The 25,429-nt window shown below is 45.7% G+C and overlaps 1 protein-coding gene and 1 pseudogene across 2 annotated transcripts in view; both read right to left on the reverse strand.

Moving 5' to 3' along the window:
- The window catches only part of MGAT5 (alpha-1,6-mannosylglycoprotein 6-beta-N-acetylglucosaminyltransferase), a 357,666-nt gene that overhangs the window by 276,430 nt on the left and 55,807 nt on the right, over positions 1-25,429 (reverse strand). The gene's annotated exons all lie outside the window — the stretch shown is intronic.
- Positions 21,645-22,527, reverse strand: LOC132428195 (glycine cleavage system H protein, mitochondrial-like; annotated as a pseudogene).

Genomic DNA, 25,429 nt, shown 5'->3' on the forward strand with positions numbered 1-25,429 from the left:
CCATAAGGATCATCTAAGACTTTTACCCTGGAGTTGCCAAAAATAAGCAAGGTCTATCTTATTCTGAAGCTCACAGCACTTTAATGGTTGAGGGACCTTCAAGACCATCTGTTCTAGATGCCCAGATATATTAAGTGACCTGCTGGAGAACACAAGCCTGTTATGGGCATAGCAAAGCCTAGACTCCCCAGTCCTTAAAGATCTAACCCAGGGTGTCTCCAGCACAGCACAAAGAATAAAGACTACTCCTGAATACAATCTACACAAAGAAAACCAACTCAGGGAAAGGAGATCATCCAGCCCATCCAGAAGTTCTTCCCAACACACGCGCGCGCACACACACACACACACACACACACACACACACACACACCCACACACCAGGCATCAAATACAACAAAGATTATAGACATTAAAAAGGCTCCAGGCAAATTTTACAATGACATTCACTTAACGCAGTAGGTATTTACTAGGAATACAAAAATGAGTGAGGCTAAAGGAAACCCATTCCAAAGGAGCTCACAGTTAGTGAAGGAAACAGAGGGGCCTACATACATAAATTATAAAACTACATGCTTCATCCCATATTGGAGATAGAAACAGGGTACTATGGGACATTTCTGACTGCGCGATTAAATGTCTATCTGAATCTTTCTTCCCTCTGTAATTTCTAGGATAGCTTCTAGAAAATTACACTCTAACCTAAGTGGATAAAAATGTACGAAGTTACAGACAATGCCCAGACTAAAATCAAAAGACTCTTTCAGAACCTTTGAAAAGACGAATCCTTCTCCAGAACAGGAAATTCATCCTTGAAACTTTTTTCAAAGTCAAGTTTAAAAACACTGAGGGTATTACATTTGTTGAAGACGAACAAAGTTTCAATTCTAGTATAATGACTTCTAATTCAGATTCAGGTCACCCTCTCAGGTGGGTGAGAAATGAACCCAAACAGTTGACAGGAATATTCCAAACAGTGTTTGTCCTGGAGGTGGACAAACTCCATTATGCATGATCCCAATGCCAACTGTATCCTGGGGACATTTGAGGTCAGAGACCATGAAAATAAAATAGATACGTGACCTTCAAAGCCTCAGCCACTAATAAAGTGCTGGCGGACGTTAAGAACCTGAGCAAGTCACTCAGATCAGGGAGAAAAGCCTTCTGGATATTGGTAAAAGAGCTCCCAACTTCACCGCTCTCTTGGCTCCCCGAAGCGAGGGTCTTGGGGTTGTCTGGACCATCTGAACCACAAAATACCACCTAACATCGTGGAGAGGCATAAACGCCAGAGGACATCCCACCAGGGCCCTCACCAGTGCAGAAAGTGAGGGCAGCACAGAGGAACACTCCTACCACTAGAAGGGCTGGTGAAGGAGGCAGGATCTCAGAACCTACTTAAACAATCGGAGCAAAACTGTGTCCACCATATGTCGCCTGAGGGACCTACACCTCCTGGGGAAGGGAAGGAATTCATGCAGGCAGGACCAAAGCTCTTGGATTCTAAACATGCCCCCACCATTTCTTGCACAGCCTGTGAGCCAAAGATTCAATTAATTCAAACATTTATTACTGGGACTTCCCTGGTGGCGCAGTGGTTAAGAATCCGCCTGCCAAGGCAGGGGACACGGGTTAGAGCCCTGGTCCGGAGAGATCCCACATGCCACGGAGCAACTAAGCCCGTGCGCCACAACTACCAAGCCCGCGTGCCGCAACTACTGAAGCCCGTGAGCCTAGAGCCCGTGCTCCGCAACAAGAGAAGCCACCGCAATGAGAAGGCTGCACATCAGAACAAAGAGTAGGCCCCGCTCGCCACAACTAGAGAAAGCTCGCGCGCAGCAACGAACACCCAACGCAGCCAAAATAAATTAAAAAGCAAACAAACAAAAGAAGTCTCTTAGCTGGTTCTGATCATTGTCTGCTTCGCCATACAAAAATATTAAAAAAAAAAAATTTATTACTGCACAGCACCTAGATAGACATCTCATCCTTTTTAAGCTGTTGACTGATCATTGGGTGGACTTCAGAGGTAATATTTCTACGTATACACACTACTGTATATAAAATAGATAACCAACAAGGATCTACTGTATAGCACAGGGAACTCTACTCAATATTTTGTAATAACCTATAAGGGAAAGGAATTTGAAAAGGAGTATATAGATAGATAGATAGATAGATAGATGTGACTGAATCACTGTGCTGTACACCTGAAACTAACACGATTTTGTAGATCAACCATACTGCAATAAAAAAAAAATTTTTTTTATAAATTTATTTATATATTTATTTTTGGCTGCACTGGGTCTTCCTTGCTGTGTGTGGGCTTTCTGTAGTTGTGGCGAGCGGGGGCTACTCTTCGTTGCAGCGCGTGGGCTTCTCACTGAGGTGGCTTCTCTTGTTGCGGAGCATGGGCTCTAGGCGCGCAGGCTTCAGTAGTTGTGGCACGCGGGCTTCAGTAGTTGTGGCTCACGGGCTCTAGAGCACAGGCTCAGTAGTTGTGGCGCACGGGCTTAGTTGCTGCCTGGCATGTGGGATCTTCCCGGATCAGGGCTCGAACCCGTGTCCCCTGCATTGGCAGGCGGATTCTTAACCACTGCGCCACCAGGGAAGTCCCTAAAAAATTTTTTTAAAGAGTTAATATTCTACAACCTGCCTCCTTATTACCACCCAAGGTTGCAGCGGGAAGGAGTGACAGAGAACGGATGTGGAACACCATAAGGAAAGTGGTATTACAGCCACCAGCATCATTTTCCTAGCCCCCTTCACACCAATACCTATAGGCATCCTATTCCACCGGAGGCAATAAAACTATTTTAAGCTACACTTGCAGACAGCTCTGAGAAGAAATGTACTTTTCCCAGAAGTTGGCACAATGTGTGTTTATTTAGGGAGACATATCTACACAATACTAGCAATAAAACTAATTTGACCCATGGGAAGTTATTCCAGAGAGACGGCGTCACCTCCTTCTCCTTCCTAAAAAATCCAAAGAGGGAGAGGAGAAAAAGAAAAAAAGCAAATGCAAATTGCCACTGGCAGAGTCTCGTGTTTAAGGTGCGCAGAAGGATTCAAGAGAAAGTCAAGGTGCCCGGCAAATGCCTGTTCATTAACCCGGTAGGAGGTGCCACGCCATCTGGCACCCATGTCCAGTGGAAGATATACTGCTTAGGATCAATGCTGAGAAGCGAGCAAGTTTATTTTTACCCTTTTATGCACAAAACTACAAGGACATAAATGCCTGCATTGGACATACCAGAAAGACTTAACGAGACTGGAAAATGGGATCCAAAACTGGGATCCGGCAGAAGCCAGCTTTCATTGAGCTTGATTAAATAACACCCTCCTCCCAAACGTTCAGGAATCCCAGCAAACTCCACAGCGTCTCAGTTAGAGACTCCTTAAGAAACCACGAGGACTCTGGGCGTGTAAGGGAGGGGAGCCGGCCCCGCATCCACTGATGCCAAAAGACTTGGAGGGGCTCACGTTCAAGGCGGGACTCTGGAGTTTGGCTGGGCAGAGGGCTCTGGGGGCGCCTCAGCGGCTGGGCACAAGGCCAGCCACCAGGGGACAAGACAGCCAATCGCTGGGTGTCGGAACCTCTATCACACTGGCCACTCTGCAGCGTTCTCCCTGAGGCTCTCTGAGCCTCACATAACCAACCGGAATCTTCTTTATCCAAGTGAAGTTACTACCTTTTTCTCTAATGGAAACATAATGCTTGTCCAACGCCAAAAATTTGTTCAGTGTCAAATAACCAGAAAATTACCAAAAAAATTTTTAAATGTTATCATTCCACCACTCACACTGCTAAGATTTTGGTATATTTCATACACACACACACGCAGTGTGGATACACACATGTATGTATCACAAAAATATATTTGCTTTCTTAGAGTCTGCTTTTGTATCTTAATAACATATTTTAAATGCTTTCTCATGATAATAAATATCTTTCCACCACAATTTTAAAGCTAAATAGTACTCCCCGATTTCACCATGTTTTACTTAAATAATCTCCACAATACTAGGCATTTATTTTTCTCCCAATTTTTCTCTATTAGAAAATAACATAACAATGAACTGTTCCTCATTCTTACCTTTGCAATTTCAGATATCTGCTTACAATAAAGGAATGACCAAATCAAATAAGATTTTTAGGCTTTTGATGTAGTAATATTCCTACATTTTCTTTCAGAAAAGTTATGCCAACTTACGTTCCCTATTAGCAAGGTATAAGAATGCTCCTATAGGGCTTCCCTGGTGGCGCAGTGGTTGAGAATCCGCCTGCCAATGCAGGGGACATGGGTTCGAGCCCTGGTCTGGGAAGATCCCACATGCCGTGGAGCAACTAAGTCCATGCACCACAACTACTAAGCCTGCGCTCTAGAGCCCCCGAGCCACAACTACTGAACCCACGTGCCACAACTACTGAAGCCCGCACGCCTAGAGCCTGTGCTCTGCAACAAGAGAAGCCACCGCAATGAGAAGCCCACGCACCGCAACAAAGAGTAGCCCTCGCTCACTGCAACTAGAGAAAGCCTGCGTGCAGCAATGAAGACCCAAACAGCAGCCAAAAATAAAATAAATTTAAAAAAAAATAAAAAATGAATGCTCCTATATCCTATGTTCTTACCAAAGTTTTTATTATCTATATTTTATTGTCACTTAAAAAATGATTTGCCAATCAGACAGGTGCACATGACCACTGCTAATAATAATAGGAATAATAATAATAATTCAACCACGACATTCACCAGGCACTTACTATGTACCAGTCACTGTTCTAAGAGATTTACATTTGTGAAGTAGGGCTATATTCTTAACCCCATTGTATGGATGGGGAAAAGGAGGCACAGGAAGGTGAGGTCATCTGCCCATGTGGTAACTGGAGGAGCTAAAGTTTGAACCCATGTAATCTGGTTCCAGAGTCCAGGCTCTTGACCACTAGACCATACAAACACATGGGGAACGATCAGGAAGAAGGAGAGAAGGGATAAGATTAACATCCGGTGGAGAGATCACTGGAAACACAACCTGCCCTTTATCACACCTTGACCTTTATTTACATGTTGAATATCACAAATGGTGGGCCATCCCATAAGTGATGAACACAGTCGTCTATTCTAGCAAACCAAATCTGAAAGCAGACTATTAACTTCCCACTGGCTCACTCATCAGCAAGTGACCTGGGTTTATTACTCTGGCATGTAACTATTTGCCTGGTCACACTAATCATATAAAAGGAAGTGGCTTATTTGTTTCCTTGTGTAATAAAGGATTAGGGACCCAATAATTCCACCTCTTGGTATAGAGACGGCCTGAAGTACTGAAAGAACTGGAACAGACACTTGAACACCTATGTTCACAAAACCAAACGGTGGAAGCAACTCAGGTGTCCATCGACAGAGGAGTGGATAAACAAAATAAGGTATACATACGCAATGGAATATTATTTAGCCTTAAACAGGAGGAAAATTCTGGCACATGCTACAATATGGATGAACCTTGAAGACATTAGGCTAAATAAGTCAGTCACAAAAGGACAAGTATCATATGATTCCACTGATGTGAAGTACCCAAAACAGGCAAAGGCAAAGAAAGGCAGAAAGAAAAACGGTGGTTGCCAGGGGTTGGCTGGGGCGGGGGGGAGGGCGGGTAGGAGGAAGCAGGGGTTGTTCTTTAATGCGTACAGAGTTTCAGGTGGGAAGATGACAATAGTTAGGGTGCTTCAGCCATCTGGGCCCTCATCAGATCCTCATAAGCCTTTCTGGGTAATGCCACCCAGCAGACGTTGAGAGGGGATACAAATGCTCAAGAAGAGATGAAAATGCTTCTAGAAACAATCTTTAATTGCAGGGAAGGACTTGTACTGATGTTCACATAAGTGAGCAGTTTGAATGGCAAAGGAAAAACAGACTCCAAGGAATGTACTATAAAAACCACCCCTGTACAGGAATCAAAGAACGAATGGGGAAACCAGGTGAGCATTTCCTAATGACTACCGAGCACAGCAAACACAGCCACGGGAAAGGTCTTCACACGAGCCTGTGCATCAGCAGAACTCAGGTTTTCAGGGGCCAAGAACATCAGAAACAGAAAGACTGCCCAGCCAAAAGCCAGATTTGGGATACACTTGTTGAGAAGGGTACCTCTGGGAGCCAGAAAGACAGCTTCTGACCACTCAGTGACTCACTGTATTCAGAGCATCACAGAACAGTTTTAAAAAGACTCAAATTCAGAAATGCTGTCTTTGTGACTTATTTAATAGAAGGTCACTATAAGATCCCCAAAGACAGCTTAATCACCATGAGACCATATAAAGCTATTCTAAAGAAAGGAAAGCTAGAGCTATCAAGGCTAATCACACGCTACTGCCTAACCATAAACCCAACCTGACAGACAGAGGATTAGAGGGGCCACACGAAGACGAGGGCTCGGCTCACTTCCCAGGCCACCATCTTGTATTTCGCTAACTCAAATATAATCCCCTCCTTGTACAATAAAGAATCTGACTCGTCTTTGTCCCTGGTTCCTGAAAGGCAGCCTATAAATCCTTGGAGCTTCCCGAGTAAGAGAAGGGTCTTTATTATTCATGAGCCCCTTGAGTCACACCTGAGATTATGTAAAATGAGAAGACTCAGATTGGGGGCCGATCACCAGTAAGACCAACCCTGCGATTAGAGGGGTGGGGCTTTGAGGCAGCCCAATCCTGGGAAGAGGAAGGAGGCTGGAGACTGAGTCCATCCACGTGGCCAACGATTCAATCAATCACGCCACATAATGAAACCCCAATAAAATCTCTGGACACCAGGCTCAGTGGCGCCTCCTGGCTGTTGAATACAATGATGTGCCAGGAAGGTGACACACTCTAATCCCACAGGGAGAGGGCATGGAAGCTCAGCATTTGGAATCCTCTCAGACCTCACCTATGTCTATTTGGATGCCTGATCTATATCCTTTAAAATTCAAGTATAATCATAAGTATAGCACTTTCCTGAGTTCTGAGTCATTCAAGAGAATTATCAAGCCTGAGGGAGTCATGGGAGCCCCCCAGATTTGTAGCCAGTCAGAAGGGTTAGTGGCCTGGGGACCCCACTTGCAGTTGGCATCTGAAGTGGGGGCCATGTTGTTGGGACCAGACCCTTTAACTTATGTGATCTGCACCAACTCCAGGCGGTTAGCAGCAGAACTGCATTGCAGTCCACCAGCTGGTGTCAGAACTCCCCCGACACAAATTCCCAGCTCACTCAAGTGCTACACACGGCTTCAATACTCAGCTCCATATAACGTAGCTTTTATCTGCTAAAATTCATGCCAAATGTTAATGACTAGAAATTTTCCCCCAGTTCAAATACTGCCCTTTGCAGCAGCATGGATGGACCTAGATTATCATACCAAGTGAATTAAGCCAGAAAGAGAAAGACAGATAGCATGTGATATCCCTTGTATGTGGAATCTAAAATATGATACAAACGAACTTTTTTTTTTTTTTTTTTTTTTTTACAAAACAGAAACAGATTCACAGACATAGGCAACAAACTTATGTTTACCAAAGGGGAAAAGGGATGGGGGGGGATAAATTAGGAGTTTGGGATTAGCAGACCTACCCTATTACCTATAAAATAGATAAAGCAACAAGGTCCTACTGTGTAGTACAGGGAACTATATTCAATATCCTGTAATAAATCATAATAAAAAAACATGAAAAAACGTGTGTATATATACACACACGTATACATGTATATATAACTGAGTCACTTTGCTGCATACCAGAAACTGACACAACATTGTAAATAAACTATATTTCAATACCACACACAAAAAAGAAAATTTCCCCCATTCAATACTAGTAACAGCTAAAATGTTTTGAATAATTGCTATCTCAGACATGGTTCTAAGATCTTCCACCTGTATTAACTCACTCCTCAAAGCAACCTCACAGGGTGAGTGAGTACTGTTATTATTCCCTTTATAAATGAAAGCACCGAGGCACAGAGAGGTTAAGGAATTTGCCTGAGGTCACACGGCAAGCTCATGTGGCAAGGTCACATGGTCAAGGTGCCAGGATTCAAAGCGCGTTCCTCTGTCTCTGAAGCCGCCCCTTAGCCACAAGTCCAGAGGAAAAGGCGTGACTGCTGGCCGCCAACCCCTCCAAGGGCCACAGGTCACTACCCTTTCCCCATCCCCACTGGCTCCCATTCTCCATCCTTAGAATGGCCACATGCTGAGTTCCCTGGGGAAGACTGCATGCTTTCTGACGATAGATTTATCCGGTTTTGACTGTAGCTCAGGAAAGCTAAGTTTGAGAACACTACAGCACTGGGGAAGATGAACTATTTTCCTGAAAGTCTTTTCCAACAAAAACACAAATTAGCAGCTGGATGGTTCTAGATGTAAATGAAAGTGATAAATTTCCCTGCAATAAATGAATAGATTCAGAGTTGTTCCTTTTCATTATCATCTCCCTTACTGCAGGCAGAACGGCTCCACGGGTGACACGAATTCCTTCTCCCTTCTTTTTCCCCAATTATTTAAACTCAAAAGTGCTACATAGGTACTTCTTCACTTTTATTAAATTAGTAGTACAGGTTGATGTTCTCAGTGTTCTTAGTACTGCAATTAAAACCTCAGCAGTCACGGTGGTGATTTTTCAAATATAAACGACGTAATAAGGTCATCAGCTGGCTGTCCTTCCGTTTCACGTCCTCTTTTAGTAACGCTTTTGAGCATGCCAGGCACTTGGGACTTGGCAATAAATCCGAGCAAGTTTCTGCTTGCCCTCAGGGCACTTACATGGCAGCAGGAGAGAAAGCCAGAAGAGGGACAAGTGTGTGCGTGTACTGCCCGTGTACGTATGCATAATTTAGGGAAATGGTCAAGGATATTAAAAATAGAGTGAGTGTAGATCTGGGGGACGAACAAGAAGATGTGTGTTTCTGGAGTGAAATCAACATGGGAAAAGGGTGGGAGATGAAGAGAGAGACGCACCAGATCATTCTGAACTGAGGTATCCAATCCCTTATCACCATGTCCCTCACCTCCCCTGAGTCTATGCCTCCATCACCTTACACTGGACAACTGTCTTTCCTACCTGACCTCTACGCTTCCTTACAGCCAGTTCTCCACAAATGTAGCTGTAGTTCTCTACAAATGACCTTTGTAAAACAGAAATCAGATCAGGTCACGTCCCTGCTCAAAACTCTCCACACATCCCTCCCAATCAGAATAAAACCCTTAACTCCGCACCGCGCAACGAGGTTCTCCATGTTCCAGCACTACCTGCCCTCCAAACTCAGCATCTTGCTCCCTCCCCCGCCCACACAGCCCTCACACTGGGCCACGCGTGTTCCTGCCTCGGGCACCTCATCCTGGATACCACCTTGACTCCACCACCATTCAGGTCTGGGCACAAACATCCCTCCCTGGTCTGGCGGAGGGGGCACTTAGCCCCCCTAGTGGAATTCAGGCTTGAGTGGGACATGGGGTTCCTTCCTTGAAGGGGGGGTGGGGTAGAGGGAGGGAGAGGATACCCTCACCCTTGCCTGAAATCTCACCCCTAAGGCTGCCTTCAATACTTTCACGGTGATCAAAGCCAACTTTTCTCTTTCTCTGGACAAGGGTAGTGACACCGAGGACAAGCTCATGGTGACTGACAGAGCCTACCGGCCTTAGCCCAGAGAGAGAGAAGGTCCCTCTCAGGTGGCATTGTGTCACAGCATAACAGAGATGGGCAGCCTTTACCGACAAGAGCTTCCCCGCCAGGTGAACTTCCTTGATGGCAGCAGCTGTCCTAGGGCTGCTCAGTCCTCACCTGTGTTCTTTCTGCCCAGGAGACTGAGCAACTCTCCCACGTCCTCAGGCCAGCGCAGGGTGCTCCATTCAGAGTAACTATCTCTCCAAAGCAGGCCTACACATTCCAGCTAAAGTCATAACGGGATTTGGGACATCCCTGGTGGTGCAGTGGTTAAGACTCCACACTGCCAGTGCAGGGGACGTGGGTTTGATTCCCTAGTTGGGGAACTAAGATCCCGCATGCAGCGTGATGCTGATAGATATATAGATATATAGATACATAGATACATAGATCATAACGGGCTTTGCCTGGACCATGTACGATGATCTGCTCAATTCTCCAGTTTGGGGAGAAGTAGGGTTAGGAATGTGTTTAGGAATCAGTCTTCTCTCTCACTTTCTTTCCCCCAGGTTGGCAGCAGGGAGCCACACCCTGTAAGCCACGGGCCTCAGGCAACATGCCTCTGTTTGGAATCCAGGGGTCCCCGAATGTGTGAAGCAGCAGAACTCCGAATGTCTTGGGCTCTGGGACACCAGGGGATCCCTTGGACGCCCTTCTTCTGAACCAGGAACAATCCGACTGGCAGGACAGGGGACATGTTGTGGGCAGAGGCCTCTGCATCGCAGAAGAATGCAGAAAATATTTAAGAGTCACATCTCCCTGCTTTCCTACGGAATGTTTTTTCCTTGGTTATTCTTTTCACCACCCACGGCACTTACTGGTAAAACAAGTGATTGCCACAGATCTGAGCAGGTTAGGGGGAAAAAAGACTCAAATTTGGGAAAGCTCTATCCCATCACTTAATCTCTTTTTCTGGGAACTGAAAAAACACCACTAGGATATGGTTCTAGGGACTGAGTACCTGAATCCAGGTAAGCGCTTACACCAAAATTACTGTAGAAATAAGATGTGCAAAACATAGAGCCTTTACTGGGCTGTACAGTCATCATGTAAAAATGACAGTTATTTCCCTAAAGGGATGATAATTAATGCTGCCTTTACATAAGCCACTGCTTTTTAAGTTTTTCTTTTTTCCTGATGTTTTCCTGCATTAGCAATCAGCAGGGTAATGGACATCAGCGTCGGGCATTTTCTCTGAGAGATGAACACTTTCACCAACACTTGCCCATATGCAGAGGCATTCCCATTTGAATAACAAGGCAGGGGGACTTCCCTGGTGGCACGGTGGTTAAGAATCCACCTGCCAATGCAGGGGACACGGGTTCGAGTCCTGGTCCAAGAAGATCCCACATGCCGCAGAGCAACTAAGCCCGTGCGCCACAACTACTGAGCCTGCGCTCTAGAGCCCGCGAGCCACAACTACTGAGCCCGAATGCCACAACTACTGAAGCCCGTGCGCCTAGAGCCTGTGCTCCCCAACAACAGAAGCCACTGCGATGAGAAGCCCACGCACCTCAACGAAGAGTAGCCCCAGCTCGCCACAACTAGAGAAAGCCCGTGCACAGCAACGAAGACCCAACGCAGCCAATCAATCAATCAATCAAAAAGAAAAACAAGGCAGGGGGATGGGGGAGTTTGAGGGTATAGTTCTTGCCCCAGAGCATTCTGGGATTCCCTTGCACCTGATCACAAAGCCACAAGAGGTTCTGCCCATACACTCAAGACAATGCAAACGACTGAGGTGCAAGAAAAACTCTCCCGTGTCTCTAAAATGCTCTCCCCGCCAGACCGGGCTTTCCTCCCTGCCATTCAAACATTTTTGAGTACTTCTGTCAGGGACTGAGTATGTGACGATGAAGAGACATGATCCTGGCCCTCAAGCTGTAGCGGGGAGACACACACGTCAATGGATCATTAGACTATAACATAAAAGTGGAATCTACCCACTGATTCAACCAGTGTTTTCTGAGCACCTACTACATGCAGGGCACTGTTCTGGATGCCAGTGTACAAAAGTAAGAGTACATAATAGACACAGGATAATCAGGAGAACACAGAAGAAACCCATCACGTCCTATCCAGGGGGATCAAGAAAGCCTTCTCTGAAAAAGGAAACCCTGGAAGGAGTCCTGAAAGACGAAAAGAAGATGGTGGAGGAAGGCATCCCCAGCGTGGGGTGGGAGCCTGTGCGTGGAGCAGAGGTACCAGTGACCAGCGACAGTCAAGGGAACTGTTGCCCTGCACACCTGGAACAGAAGGGGAGGCAGGGGGCCAAGATAAGTCTTGGACGGCAAGACAAGGTGACCAGGGACCTTGACGCCATAGCAGGACTTAGGGCTCCCCTGTAGTTGAGTAATTTTGAAGAGCCTGAATCCCAGGAGTGGAGCGATCTGATTCCCATCTCAGATATATATAATACCCCGAAATGGCTTTTATTTTCAAGCACTGCCTCTCCTGCCTCAGAGGCTAGAAAATGCAAAAGACGGGCAGATTTAGATTTAGTAACTAGATACAAGCAAGTTTCAAAAAAATAAGGCATATAAGATTCTTCCCTGTTTTAATTAGAGAAGATGGTTAGAAACTACCAAGGCGGCGGGGGTGGGGGGAGAAAAAGAAGAATGTTTTTTCACAAATCCCAAAAATCAAGTGAGCAAAAAGCAGCTTCCCAGAGACAAACCGTCCTGACTTCGTAATTCTGCTAGAACTGCTCATTTTCATCTCCGCTGGGACCAACAGAAGCTGCGTGACAAATGCTCTTCACGTCCCGTGTGGCCTGCTGCCACATCACACCTCGGTACGAGCCACACCAGCCTCCCAACTTGGCCACCAAGCTGGTGGTGAAGGAGCCAACCTCTGACAGATCCAGAAAGGAGTGAGTGTACATATTCTCACCGTGGACAATGGCTGCAAGGAAAGCTATTTTTTCCAAATAATATTTTCTATTAATTTAACAGTTCAACATTCCCAAAGGCCTTCAAACTGAGGACTGAATTTCCCCTCTAACATGAAGGGCAATTTCAGATCCCCATAGTCCAAAATTCAACTATTCAACAATTCATCCCATTCATTCTGTCCCTATAGACGAGACACACTTACTACTCAGAAAATGGTACCCTGTATATAATAAACGGATGCAATGAGATTGCATTGCAGTGTTATGGTTTCCAACCCAAATCCAGTTAGAAGCTCCTATGTCATATATCCTGTTTATTGACCACACTTTAAGCCTATCAGCTACTCTAGCTTCAAATGAACTTGATTGCTTCGATACAAACACAAACTCCAATTTAATTTCTACACGACTAACTGCCTTCCAAATGAAATTCTAAAGCCCAACAAGTGAGATCATAATTAGGTTGGTTACGTTTTTTATTATAGAAGCAAAAGCACGTTAAATGTTACTGCCTTGAAGGCCCATGTTTCTATTAGCGAAGCCACACATGAAATAGACTGGGGATTTTTCTTCAACGACCACTGCGAGTTGCCAAGATGTTTAACTGCCACATTTCGGAATATTTCAAATGTTTCCAGTCAGAATCAAAACTGAGAGATGGGTTAAAAATTAGTCTTCACTGTATGCCGTGTATAATGAATTCCATCACTTAACATCCCAAAACAGGCAAAACTAACCTTGCTGAGAAGTCAGGTCAGTGCTTATACTTGGGATGGGGGTGAATGCAGACCTTGACTAGAAGGAGGCACAGGGGAGCTGCCCGGTACTGTGCAGCGTTTACTTCTTGATCTGGGTACAAAGGGCTGCGATAATTCACCATGCTGTACACGAACCACGTGTAACTGTTCTTTCGTAGAATTCAGTTAAAGTTTAAACTATTAGGGTAGAGGACAATTCTTTGTCTACTCTCAAGGAGACCCTAATAGGTCAGCACTTCAATTCTATGTGGCATTTGAAAGAACATGGGTTTCACATGGACCGAAATCAGATCAACAGAAATCCTGATTGGCTTTACTGGACATGCTTTCATTCCCTTTCATTCATTTTTCTGAAAGATCTCAACCATATTGTTCATTGCGGCAGTATTTACAATTGCCAAGATATGGGAACAACCTAAGTGCCCATCAATGAATGAATGCCTAAAGAAGATGTGGTGTGTCTAGATATACACAATGGAATATGACTCGGCCATAAAAAGATGAAGTCTTGCCATGTGCAACGATATGAATTGACCTTGAAGGTCTCATGCTAAGTGAAATAAGACAGAGAAAGATAAATACTGTATGATATCACTCATATGTGGAATCTAAAAAAACACACAAACAAGAAAACAAAATAAATGAACAACCAACAAAAACAGGTAGATACAGAGAACACAGCAGTGGTTGCCAGACGAGAAGGGGTGGGGCAAAACAGGTGAAAGGGACCAACTGTTTGGTGAGGGATGGAAACTAAACTTTGGATTGTGAGCAGCCTATAGGGCATATAGAAGATATAGTGTTGCATACATGAAACTTACATACTGTTACAAACCAACACTGCTTCAATAAAAAAAAGATACTAACCATCCTAACGGTCATGTGCGCAGCATGGGGAGCACCCAGCGTGAATCATTATTTAACATCCCCTCCTCAATACAACACAACTACCTCCAGCAACAATCATGCAATAATCATCATTCTATTCTTGAATCATTTAGTTTTAAAATAACCATTTAAAAAGAAGGTCGAATTTATTTATTTATATATATATTTTTAACATCTTTATTGGAGTATAGCTGCTTTACAATGGTGTGTTGGTTTCTGCTGTATAACAAAGTGAATCAGCTATATGTATACATATATCCCCATATCCCTTCCCTCTTGCGTCTCCCTCCCACCCTCCCTATCCCACCCCTCTAGGGGGTCACAAAGCATGAGCTGATCTCGCTGTGCTATGCAGCTGCTTCCCACTAGCTATCTATTTGACATTTGGTAGTGTATATATGTCAACGCTACTCTCTCACTTCGTCCCAGCTTACCCTCCCTGTGTCCTCAAATCCATTCTCTACGTCTGCATCTTTATCCCTGTCCTGCCCCTAGGTTCATTAAAACCTTTTTTTTCTTTGTTTTTTGAGATTCCATATATATGTGTTAGCATACGGTATTTGTTTTTCTGAATTACTTCACTCTGTTTGACAGATTCTAGGTCCATCTACCTCACTACAAATAACTCAATTTTGTTTCTTTTTATGGCTGAGTAATATTGCATTGTGTATATGTGCCACATCTTCTTTATCCATTCATCTGTCGATGGACACTTAGGTTGCTTCCATGTCCTGGCTACTGTAAATAGTGCTGCAATGAACATTGTGGTACCTGACTCTTTCTGAATTATGGTTTTCTCAGGCTATATGCCCAGTAGTGGAATTGCTGGATCATATGGTAATACTTAATAGTGTTTTTAGTTTTTTAAGGAACCTCCATACTGTTCTCCATAGTGGCTGTATCAATTTACATTCCCACCAACAGTTCAAGAGGGTTCCCTTTTCTCCACACCCTCTCCAGCATTTATTGTTTGTAGATTTTCTAATGATGGCCATTTAAAAACAAGGTCAATTTTTTTTTTTTTTTTTTTTTTTGCGGTACGCGGGCCTCTCACTGTTGTGGCCTCTCCCATTGCGGAGCACAGGCTCCGGATGCGCAGGCTCAGCGGTCGTGGCTCAGCGGTCATGGCTCACGGGCCTAGCCACTCCACGGCATGTGGGATCTTCCCGGACCAGGGCACAAACCTGTGTCCCCTGCATCGGCTCAACTACTGCGCCACCAGGGAAGCCCAAGAAGGTCAATTTTAAAGTGACTTCTAAAATGCAGCAAAACATTTCTTCCATGAACTAAAATATGCACTTACCCAGCAATATGACACCTAGGAGTTCTCACTCTCTCACTGTTTTAAATTTTAAGCACATATTAAAAACTCCAGGGACTTCCCTGGTGGCGCAGTGGTTAAGAATCCGCCTGCCAATGCAGGGGACACGGGATTGAGTCCTGCTCCGGGAAGATCCCACATGCCGCGGAGCTAAGCCCGTGCACCACAACTACTGAAGGCCGTGCTCTAGCGCCCGCGAGCCACAACTACTGAGCCCGCATGCCTAGAGCCCATGCTCCGCAACTAGAGAAGCCACCGCAGTGAGAAGCCCGCGCACCGCAACGAAGAGCAGCCCCTGCTCGCCACTAGAGAAAGCCTGCGTGCAGCAACGAAGACCCCAGGCAGCCAAATAAATAAGTAAATAAATAAAAACTCCAAATGGTCACACAGTGACAGAAGTGAAGAAACTCAATTTCCATTTGTTCATCTTCAACTGCGCTATCACTGTTTATCTCAAAGCCGTATTTAAACATAAGAACATGTTGTACCATAAGGACGAAAGGCATGAAGTACTCCTAAAGCAGCTCCAACATGGCCGAACTGCTAGGAACTTAACCCTCAAATCAACGTGTATCACTCGGTCCACGTGTATCAGGGCCAACTGTATAACAGAGTTGCCCAAATTAATTTCCATGTACAATACGACGCTTATTAAGGGGAACTTTTTTTTAAGTGTGCTAATCTGATGTGTGTAAATAAATATATACTCACACATATGTATATGTAATTATTAACAGCAGCAACTATTCAGAATTTAGAGGAGCAAAAGAGTTTTTCCCAGAAACTATTTTATCAGTGGCTTTTTTCGGATTTGCCCACACGTGGTGGTATCAAACCGCAGACTGGCTGAAGTCAGCTGTACAGGTTTTAGCCTCTGTAAAGGCTGCCCCGCCTGACAGCCCCACCTGCAGGGGTCCGCTCCCATGGCTCCACCCATGGGAGGCAGCTGCACACAGTCAAAGGAACCCTGCAGACAGAAGGCTTCTGAAGACACAAAATAAACGTCCAAGTTCAGACACAAAAGCTTTTGTGTTGCGCACATTAAGACAGCCCTTGCAGTTTACAGTGAGGGTAAAGCAGGGTTTCTCAACGTCAGCACCGTTGGCTATTTGGGCGGGCTAATTCCTTGCTGTGGGACCGTCCTGTATGTTACAGGATGTTAATCTGCCTGCCTGGGCTCTCTCCACTGCATACACAGACATACACTCCCATACCCTTGCACCAAGATGTAACAAAGGTCGCCCTTCACCAACAGCTCAGAGGCCCTCGGGTGGAGGTTAGAACACCTTGGGAAGAAACACAGGAAATCAAGCCCAGTGCTGCCCCAGGAAGGGAGACGTGGTTTATTTTTAGAGCTCCCCTTTCATTCTTAGCAAATGCATCTATTTCTTATTCAAACACACATTTAATTAAATACACAAAGAGAGGGTGTGCCACTGAAAAAAATGCCGGCAGCCCTCTCAAATTATTTTTCCTTTATTTTCAAATATTTACCTAATGAACGGAAACAAAACGAACATCTTTCCCAAAAGGCCATCCCAGCCCAAGAGAGATATTCTATAAACACGGGCATAAATGACCACTGTAAAGAAAATATTTCCGGACATGCCTCCACCCCCGAATCACTTCTTTTACACACGATTCTAACTTGCCGTGGTTCCTCCAGATCAAAGCAGCGTGCGAGCGGCAAATCAGAACAAGCAGCAAGGTAAGCATAGTGTCCCCAGACAGACTTGGGAGAGGCAGCCTGGGTATTGCAAAAAAAAGAGCCGGGGATTCGGGGACAGGAAACCTGGATCTGAGTCTCTGTTCTACCACTTTCTCACCCTGGGGCTCTGACCAAATCACAACCTCCCAAGATGCCAGCTTTTATTTATGAAATGGAGGTTGATGTGTGCTTCTAAGAGCTGCCTTGAGAACTAACTATTGGAACTAAGTGAAGGTTTTCATCCAGGTGTCAAATGTTATTACCTTTATTTTAGAATTACACACATCACCAGTCTCAGCCAGAGGTAACTGCTGGCTTTACCAATAGGAATTTTGTCACTGGAAACAGCCCCAGGGTAGGTTCCAACAGCATGAACAGCAGATCCAGAAGGTGGAAAAGAGTAGGAAACGTGAAAGCGTAGAGCACAAGAGCGAAGGACAGGGAAGCCAGACTGCCTGGGTTCTCATCCCACTGGGTGACGCTGGGCAACTTGTTTGACTTCTACATGCTTCAGTCTCCACCTACAAACTGGGGATAACAGTGGCACCGTCGGTGCCCATTATTTGCGGTAGTGATACTTTACAAAAATCTCTGTGAACACTGACTTGGCAAATATTAAACCGGCGATCCTAGGGGAAGGGAATACGGGCTTAGGTTCCTGTGAGCCTCTGGTCAGAACATTTTTGTCCACTGATCAACACGTAACCATGGGGACTTCCCTGGCGGTCCAGTGGTTAAGACTCTGCGCTTCCACTGCAGGGGGCAAGGGTTCAATCCCTGGTCGGGAACGAAGATCCCACGTGTCTCGTGACCAATAAATAAATAAATACATACATAAAAAATTTGCTGTCACCTATTAAAATCTTTTTAAAATCAGAAATAAATTATTTTTAAAAATACATAACCATGTTTTATGTCCTTCCGTTTTAAGACACCTTATTTAATATATGCGGTTGATTCATCAATATTGAACTCACAGCCAACAGGACTATAACTCATGCTTGAAGAAGCTTATCTAACACACCTGTTTTCTCCCTAAGGCACAGCACAGCCTTCTAGCACTTCGGAACTCTAGATATAATTCCAGTACTACCCTTAGGGGCCATTTTAAACAACAAACTCACCAACCAAAAAAAAAAAAAAAGCTCAAAAATGCCAAGAGTTGCACTAATGAGACCACAAAGAGGACACCTTGTTATAGTAGGAGACCTGAAACAGGAAGGCAGAGCATCTCCTATCTGAGCTGGGAACATGCACATCAGTATCTCAAATTTTCCTCCACTCTGTGTGTGTCTACAAAGGGTCGCACAGTGCTACAACTACTGATTTGAGCGTTATACAAATAAGTTGTAACAAGGAGGCAAATTTGCACATACAGAATCTGCAAATAATGAGGATCAACTGTACCAGACTCACAAAGTAGCTCTGATGATTCAATGAATGGATACAGATAAAGCACTGAGAACTTCCCCATGTGCAGGAAGCACTCCACAGATGTTATTATTGGGGAGTCAAATATGTCCATAACATATCACATGGTGTAAAAGGCTTAACAAAACTGTGAAAAAAGAACTTAGATGGTGGTAGAGAACCACAGGCAAGGGAGTACGGCAAAGAATAAAGAAATCAAAAACCAAAACTCAGGAAATTTCTTCCCTAAAGCAACCTTCCACTTAACCTGTTTATCTTTCTTTCTCTCCACCAAAAGGTTACATTCCCCAGGCCAGCTGTCTACCGTTCCGCTCTCACATACATTCTCTGGATGCTTTGTCCTTTTTGCAACGTATGGTAGGAAACTACATTTCCCCAATTCCCTCACCAACTGGCTTCCAGGTAGGGTTGGCCTGCGGGAGACAGCAGCAGCAGCTGGGAGGACAGGCGCAGGGAAGGGGTCGGGGTCTCTCATCCACTTTCCATCCACCCACCAGCATCTCCTCCAGGGATGCAGCCCTTTCCAAAGGGTTCTACTTCCCGTTTCTGGTAACACTTGCAACTCCCATGCTCCCTGCAGTCCTCGGGGTGGATTTCTTCTGGTGGCTGCAAATCTCTGGGTTGTCACATGCTCTTTGGTACATCAATGTCACCTCTTCCGTCACCTACAAACCCAGTTTTCTGTAGTAGGTCCTCTGGTCAAAATGCCTAGTCCAGTTATCCTGACTGACATGATACCACATGTGGCTCCAAAAAGATGCTAAACCTGCAACTCTCCTGCCAAGACCAGCTCCCCTACATACACACACACACACACACACACACACACCCCTGTCCTTCCCACAATCTCACCTCACATTCAGACTCTCTGGATTGAGGACAAATAAAGGTGCTTTGGTTTGCTTTCTTTTAATTCACTGCTGCCGGAAGAAAGTGCACTTACAAAACTATTAGAGTTACTTCAGCTTTTTATCAAGTACGTTACCTCCCCCTTTCAACAAGGGTTACAGGCTGCCCCTGCTCCAACCGTCTCCTTCTGCTTAAGTACTTTTTACTTTTAAAAGACTAAGCAGTACTCTCCCTTCACACATACCTTGATTTAAAAAAAAAAATCCAAATGCGCCGATGGCACATGGCCAATTTCCTCTCACGGTCAGCACTAGTCATGGCTGCTGACAGCGGCCAGTATAATCAATGTCCATTAATTCTGAGGCAATTTCCAATCTTCTCTTCCCATTGTTTCTTACTCAGGGCATAAAAATGCAACGCCTGACCATAATCACAAACAGGCATCAAAGAGGAGTAAACAAGTTCAGGTGGATAAAAGAATGCAAGAGTGAACAAGAGTCTGATAAGTGAACCACAAAAGCAGGAGAAAGGGGGCCTGTGGGCAATGCTCGCTACTCACTGAATGCCTGTTCCCTTCTCCTCCCTAGACGCACAGCTGGATGACGTGTCCCAGCAAGGTGAGGCCAGGGGACCTGCGTCTGTGCCCCCTTCCAGGGGGCTAGAATGAACGCCACCGCAGGGTGATCCTGGAGGGCAGGGGTTCACGAAGGCAGCGCCTATTTAGCCTTGGTCGCTAAATGACTTTTTTTTTTTAAACTGAAGTAGAGTTGATTTTAAATATTGTAATAGTTTCAGGTGTACAGCATGATTCAGTTATACATATATATGTATATATCTATAGTCCTTTTTCTCTGATTCTTTTCCATTTTAGGTTATTACAGGATATTGAATATTGTTTCCCATGCTATACAGTAAATCCTTTTTGTTTATTTTATATATCGTAGTATGTATCTGTTAATCCCATACGCCCAGTTTATCTCTCACCCCTCTCCTTTGGTAACCATAAGTTTGTTTCCTATGTCTGTGAGTCTGTTTCGTAAATAAGTTCATTTGTACTATGTTTTTTTAATTTTTTTTTTTTTTTTTTTGCTGTACGGAGGCCTCTCACTGTCGTGGCCTCTCCCGTTGCGGAGCACAGGCTCTGGACGCGCAGGCTCAGCGGCCATGGCTCACGGGCCCAGCCGCTCCGCGACATGTGGGATCTTCCCGGACCGGGGCACGAACCCGTGTCCCCTGCAACGGCAGGCGGACTCTCAACCACTACGCCACCAGGGAAGCCCCTTGTACTATTTTTTAGATTCCACATAGAAGTGATATAATATTTGCCTTTGTCTGACTTACTTGACTTAGTATGATAATCTCTAGGTCCATCCATGTTGCTACAAATGACATTATTTCATTCTTTTTTATGGCTGAGTGATATTCTGTTGTATATATGTACCACATCTTTATCCATTCATCTGTCGATGGACATTTAGGTTGCTTCATGTCTTGGCTATTGTGAATAGTGCTGCAATGAACATTGGGGTGCGTGTATCTTTTCAAATTCGACTTTTTCCAGATACATGCCCAAGAGTAGGATTGCTGGATCACTCGGTAACTATTTTTAGTTTTTTAAGGAAGCTCCATACTGTTCTCCACAGTGGCTGTATCAAACTACATTCCCGTCAACAGTGCAAGAGGGTTCCCTTTTCTCCAAACCCTCTCCAGCATTTATTACGCTAAATGACTTCTTAAAAGGGGTAATTTCCCCACCTCCACCAGCCTAAAACTATGAACTAGGAAAAACAAACTTGCACTGGGTATGACTATACGTATAGACACACACACACACACACACACACACAGGTCCTTCTGTTACAGAAGGTCACAAACGCAGGACGTGTGCCTTTCAAATGAGCTGGGCAGACATCTGGTCAAGGTGGCCAAAGGCGTATATGAAATAACCCCCAGCAGGTCCCTTCCAGACGGAACTCTATAAAGAGAGATCACCATTTGGGTGAGGAACACAGAAATGGGCACTGTTCCTGGTTCCTCATCTCCTGTCGGGGAGAACAGTGCCCTGCAGACCAATAACACTTTCACTTTGTAGCATAAAAACCAGGATTCAGAGAGGTCAGGGTGGGCCCTCCAGCAGAAACAGAGCTGAAACCCCCATCTCCCAGGTCAGTGCTACTACTCAAAGCGGGTGGGAGCATCCACAGAGGGGGGCCAGTCCACCAAGTGTTTCTGGTCTTTGAAGAGCTAAGTACCAAAACTGAGGGTAAGTGTCCTTTTAACTTTTACAGTCAGTGGACAAGGTAACTCTATGTCTTTGAATCTCATAATAAAATTGAAGGCTAGTATTTTATACTTTTTTTTTTTAGATTAAGTTGTTTCAAACTAGTTTATTTAGGGGTTCCATTTTCACTCCTCAATAGATTTTACGTATTTCTCATATGCTTCTTCACTCATTAGTTCATCTAGTTCTGAAGGGTTACTGAGTGTCATCTTGATCAGCCAACCATCTTCATAGCAAGATTTGTTGACAAGTCCTGGATCTTCTGCCAGAGCTTCATTAATTTCAGTTAATTCTCCTGATAGAGGAGAATAGAGTTCACTAGCAGCTTTCACACTTTCCAAAACACCAAATTCCTCGTTTGTTCAATTTTGTCCCAACTTCAGGCAGACTACAGTAAACAACATTTCCCAAAGCTTCCTGTGCAAAATTGCTGATTCCCACTGTTCCAACACCGTTTTCTGCTGTTACCCATTCATGTTTGTCTGTGAATTTACGATCCGACAGCAGAGCGGGTCCGGTGCGCGGCGCCCGTACGGCGCCCGCCCGCAGTCCCCAGGGCCGCGGCGGCCAGGGCACGTTGGGCGCAGAGACGGCGCGCAGGCTGCAGACCGCGGCCCGCACGCTCCGTGCCACTCGCAGCGCCATGTGCGCAGGGGACCACTTTCTTCTTTCTTTAATCTCACTTTTTCTAGCAATTTATTTTTATGGTACCAGACCATGATGATTTAGAATTTTAAAAAACGGTTCCAGGCTTCCCTGGTGGCACAGTGGTTGAGAGTCCGCCTGCCGATGCAGGGGACATGGGTTCGTGCCCCGGTCCGGGAAGATCCCACATGCCGCGGAGCGGCTGGGCCCATGAGCCATGGCCGCTGAGCCTGCGTGGCCGGGGCCTGTGCTCCGCAATGGGAGAGGCCACAAACTCTTCAACCAAATTCCCATGGCCACCACACCCCCTTCCCCAATCCTTCCTGACTCACCCTCACCCAGGCTCTCCTCTACCTTTCACCCTTCCTTTCCAGCAGGCATCTCCCTTTAAATGGGTGGTGGTAAACTTTCCGGTAGCCCCTCCAATGCATGCGCAGTGGGCACTGACTCCTGTGAGCCATCCTGAGCTCAGACCAAAAGGAAGAGTTAAAAGTAATCAGTCATTCATCCACACAGCCTAAATAACACAGGACTCCGGTCCCAGAAAGCCATCACGGTAAAAGAAGAAAAAAACCGTCCGTGGCCCTTACCCGCGTTAATTAACCCGAGGGAGAGCCTCAGCCTACCCAACAGATGCTCTCTATCCATCACCTAAACCTGAGACGCAAAGTAAAGGAACCTTCGCCTGTCTCCTCCAGGGAGGTCGACATACGTGGAGAGATGCCACGCCGGCTTGGGGAGAAAGGAGAGGTTACTGACAGAGTGAGTCACGTGTGCGGCATCAGGTATGATGAAGTGTATTATGGGAAGGGGACGTGGAGACGGCATTAGCTCTGTCCAGCGGGACCCACTGAACTGCCCATTACAAGGGAGCCCTGAACTAGTGGAGGAGGAGGACTTGGGGAGAAGGATTTAAACACATACACCTCCTTGAAAATGAATGAAGAGAAACCGTCTAGACGACAATGACGGGACAGTGACGTAACGAACGAAACCATAGGAAAGGGCGGAGCCAGGCAGCACCAACCCTCCCCGGAGCGTTCCAGGCAGGCCACGTGTTTTAGACTTTCCAGGGACAAAAGGATGGTAATTTTAACAGACGCCAACATCGGCACCTTTCACAGTTACTAAGACGTGTCATCCACGAGTTCAGAAAGGCAGGGACTCGAGGGGGATGTAAATGAGCAAGTATTCCACTAAGTCTCTGCACTTGTCTGGGTATTTGAAATATTTAAACATTTTTCAGTATTTTTTTTCAAGTATCGCCAGAGAACAGACACATGACGCTGTTTTGAAACGTCTTGCCACAAACCGGGAATTCTGATTAGATCCAGTCCAAACCAGGCATGCCTTGGGAAGACAACTGCTCTGCTGTTCCACGTCTGGCCTGGTGACAAGGGGCAGCCCCAGCCCTGACCTCTGCCCTGCACCCCACCTTTCCTTGGGGCAAACAGGGCATCGAGGTTAATCCAACATGCCCAGCTATCAATGGGCGGCAGCTGTCTAGACAGACTGCAGGCAACTCTTGGGCTTGGAGAAGGAGGGCCGAGATGGAGATCCAATGTGCACCACAGGCAAAGGGCCGGGAAGGTGACAACCGTGCTCAGCTGACTCTCTTCCCAAATCCTGTGGCCGCCATAAAGCTGGTTCAAGAGCCTGTCCCTGCCCCACTCCAGGCAGGCCATGCAGTGGACGCGGCTGCACGGCACACAGCCAAGGTCAAGCACTGACATTTCCCAAGACGTGACTAACAGCCTGGGAACCACAGAAAGCAATCTGAGCACGGACAGTGAAGGCTGTTTCATCTTAATTGCATCCAAGACTTGCCATCTAAGCCCCCATTTGTGTTACACCTCTTCCAAGATTACTCATCTTTGATGCCAACAGGAGAACGCCATGAACTTGAAAACTCCATCATCTGGATTTGTTGATGACTGTATTTCAACGCCTGCATGAGCAGGATGAAAAGAAAATGAAACCAAATTTTTCCTGCCTATAACACCTGTTTCTTTTTGACACTCATTGGCTCGGCTCATCCTGCTGCCACATGCCAGGTTGTGTACTCGCCACTGGTGGTGTGAAAAGGAATAAGGCCAACCCTCGTGCTCAAGGAATGTACAGTCTAGACAGACCCACGGTGAGGAACACGCCTTCTGCTGCCCTCTTGCGCCTTAGCCTTCTCCTCTGGCAGTGTGTGTTCACGAGATCTGCTGGGGTGGCTATGGTTTTAACTTCCATTTTTATCAACACTGCATCCTTCTCTTCCGGTCAGGTCTCCAGAAATGAAACTCAGAGATGGTTGAGAAACTAAGGCATAAAAAACCAGGTACAGATCTACCAACCTAGGTGAGAAACATTTTCTGACACCCATTTCCCAGCAACACCCTTTCTTACCACAGACTCTGTAGCAGAGTTAGAGTCATTTGTTTCCAGAAGCCAATCATTTCCCTGATCTAAACCGACTCAGGGTTACACATAAACCCAAGCCTAACGCTGGGACAACTTCCTTCCCGCTGCATCAGAAGAAAGACAGTTTTACAAAATGGCCAGGGGAGAAGGGTGACTGCTTCTCCACCTTCAGGAAGACCCAACCACCTCCAAAGTCCTGGGCGTTGTCAAAGTGTGGAGGGTGTGCTTTATAATCTGAAGGCTAATTTAAAAGATGGTAAGACACGCAAACTCATCTGTGATACGGCTTTCAAGTTATAAATGTCAGTGACAGCCAGTCTGCTGCGTTGGGAACTCCTCCAACAGGTTGACAGCAGCCCAATTCCATGGTTCTGGAGGAGGCTGACAGACAGCTGCTCTTTCAGTAGTTATTTTGAAAGGAGCCAGGAGGCCCTTCCAAAGGCAGCTAGGTATTGGCGCGCTGAAGGGGGAAGGTGACACCATATCTGGTGGCAGGTAGACACAGCCCAGGAGTGCCACATGATGCCAACACGTCTGCGTGCTCCACAA

The sequence above is a fragment of the Delphinus delphis genome, chromosome 7, assembly GCF_949987515.2.
Source record: "Delphinus delphis chromosome 7, mDelDel1.2, whole genome shotgun sequence".
In the NCBI taxonomy this organism is placed as follows: Eukaryota; Metazoa; Chordata; class Mammalia; order Artiodactyla; family Delphinidae; genus Delphinus; species Delphinus delphis.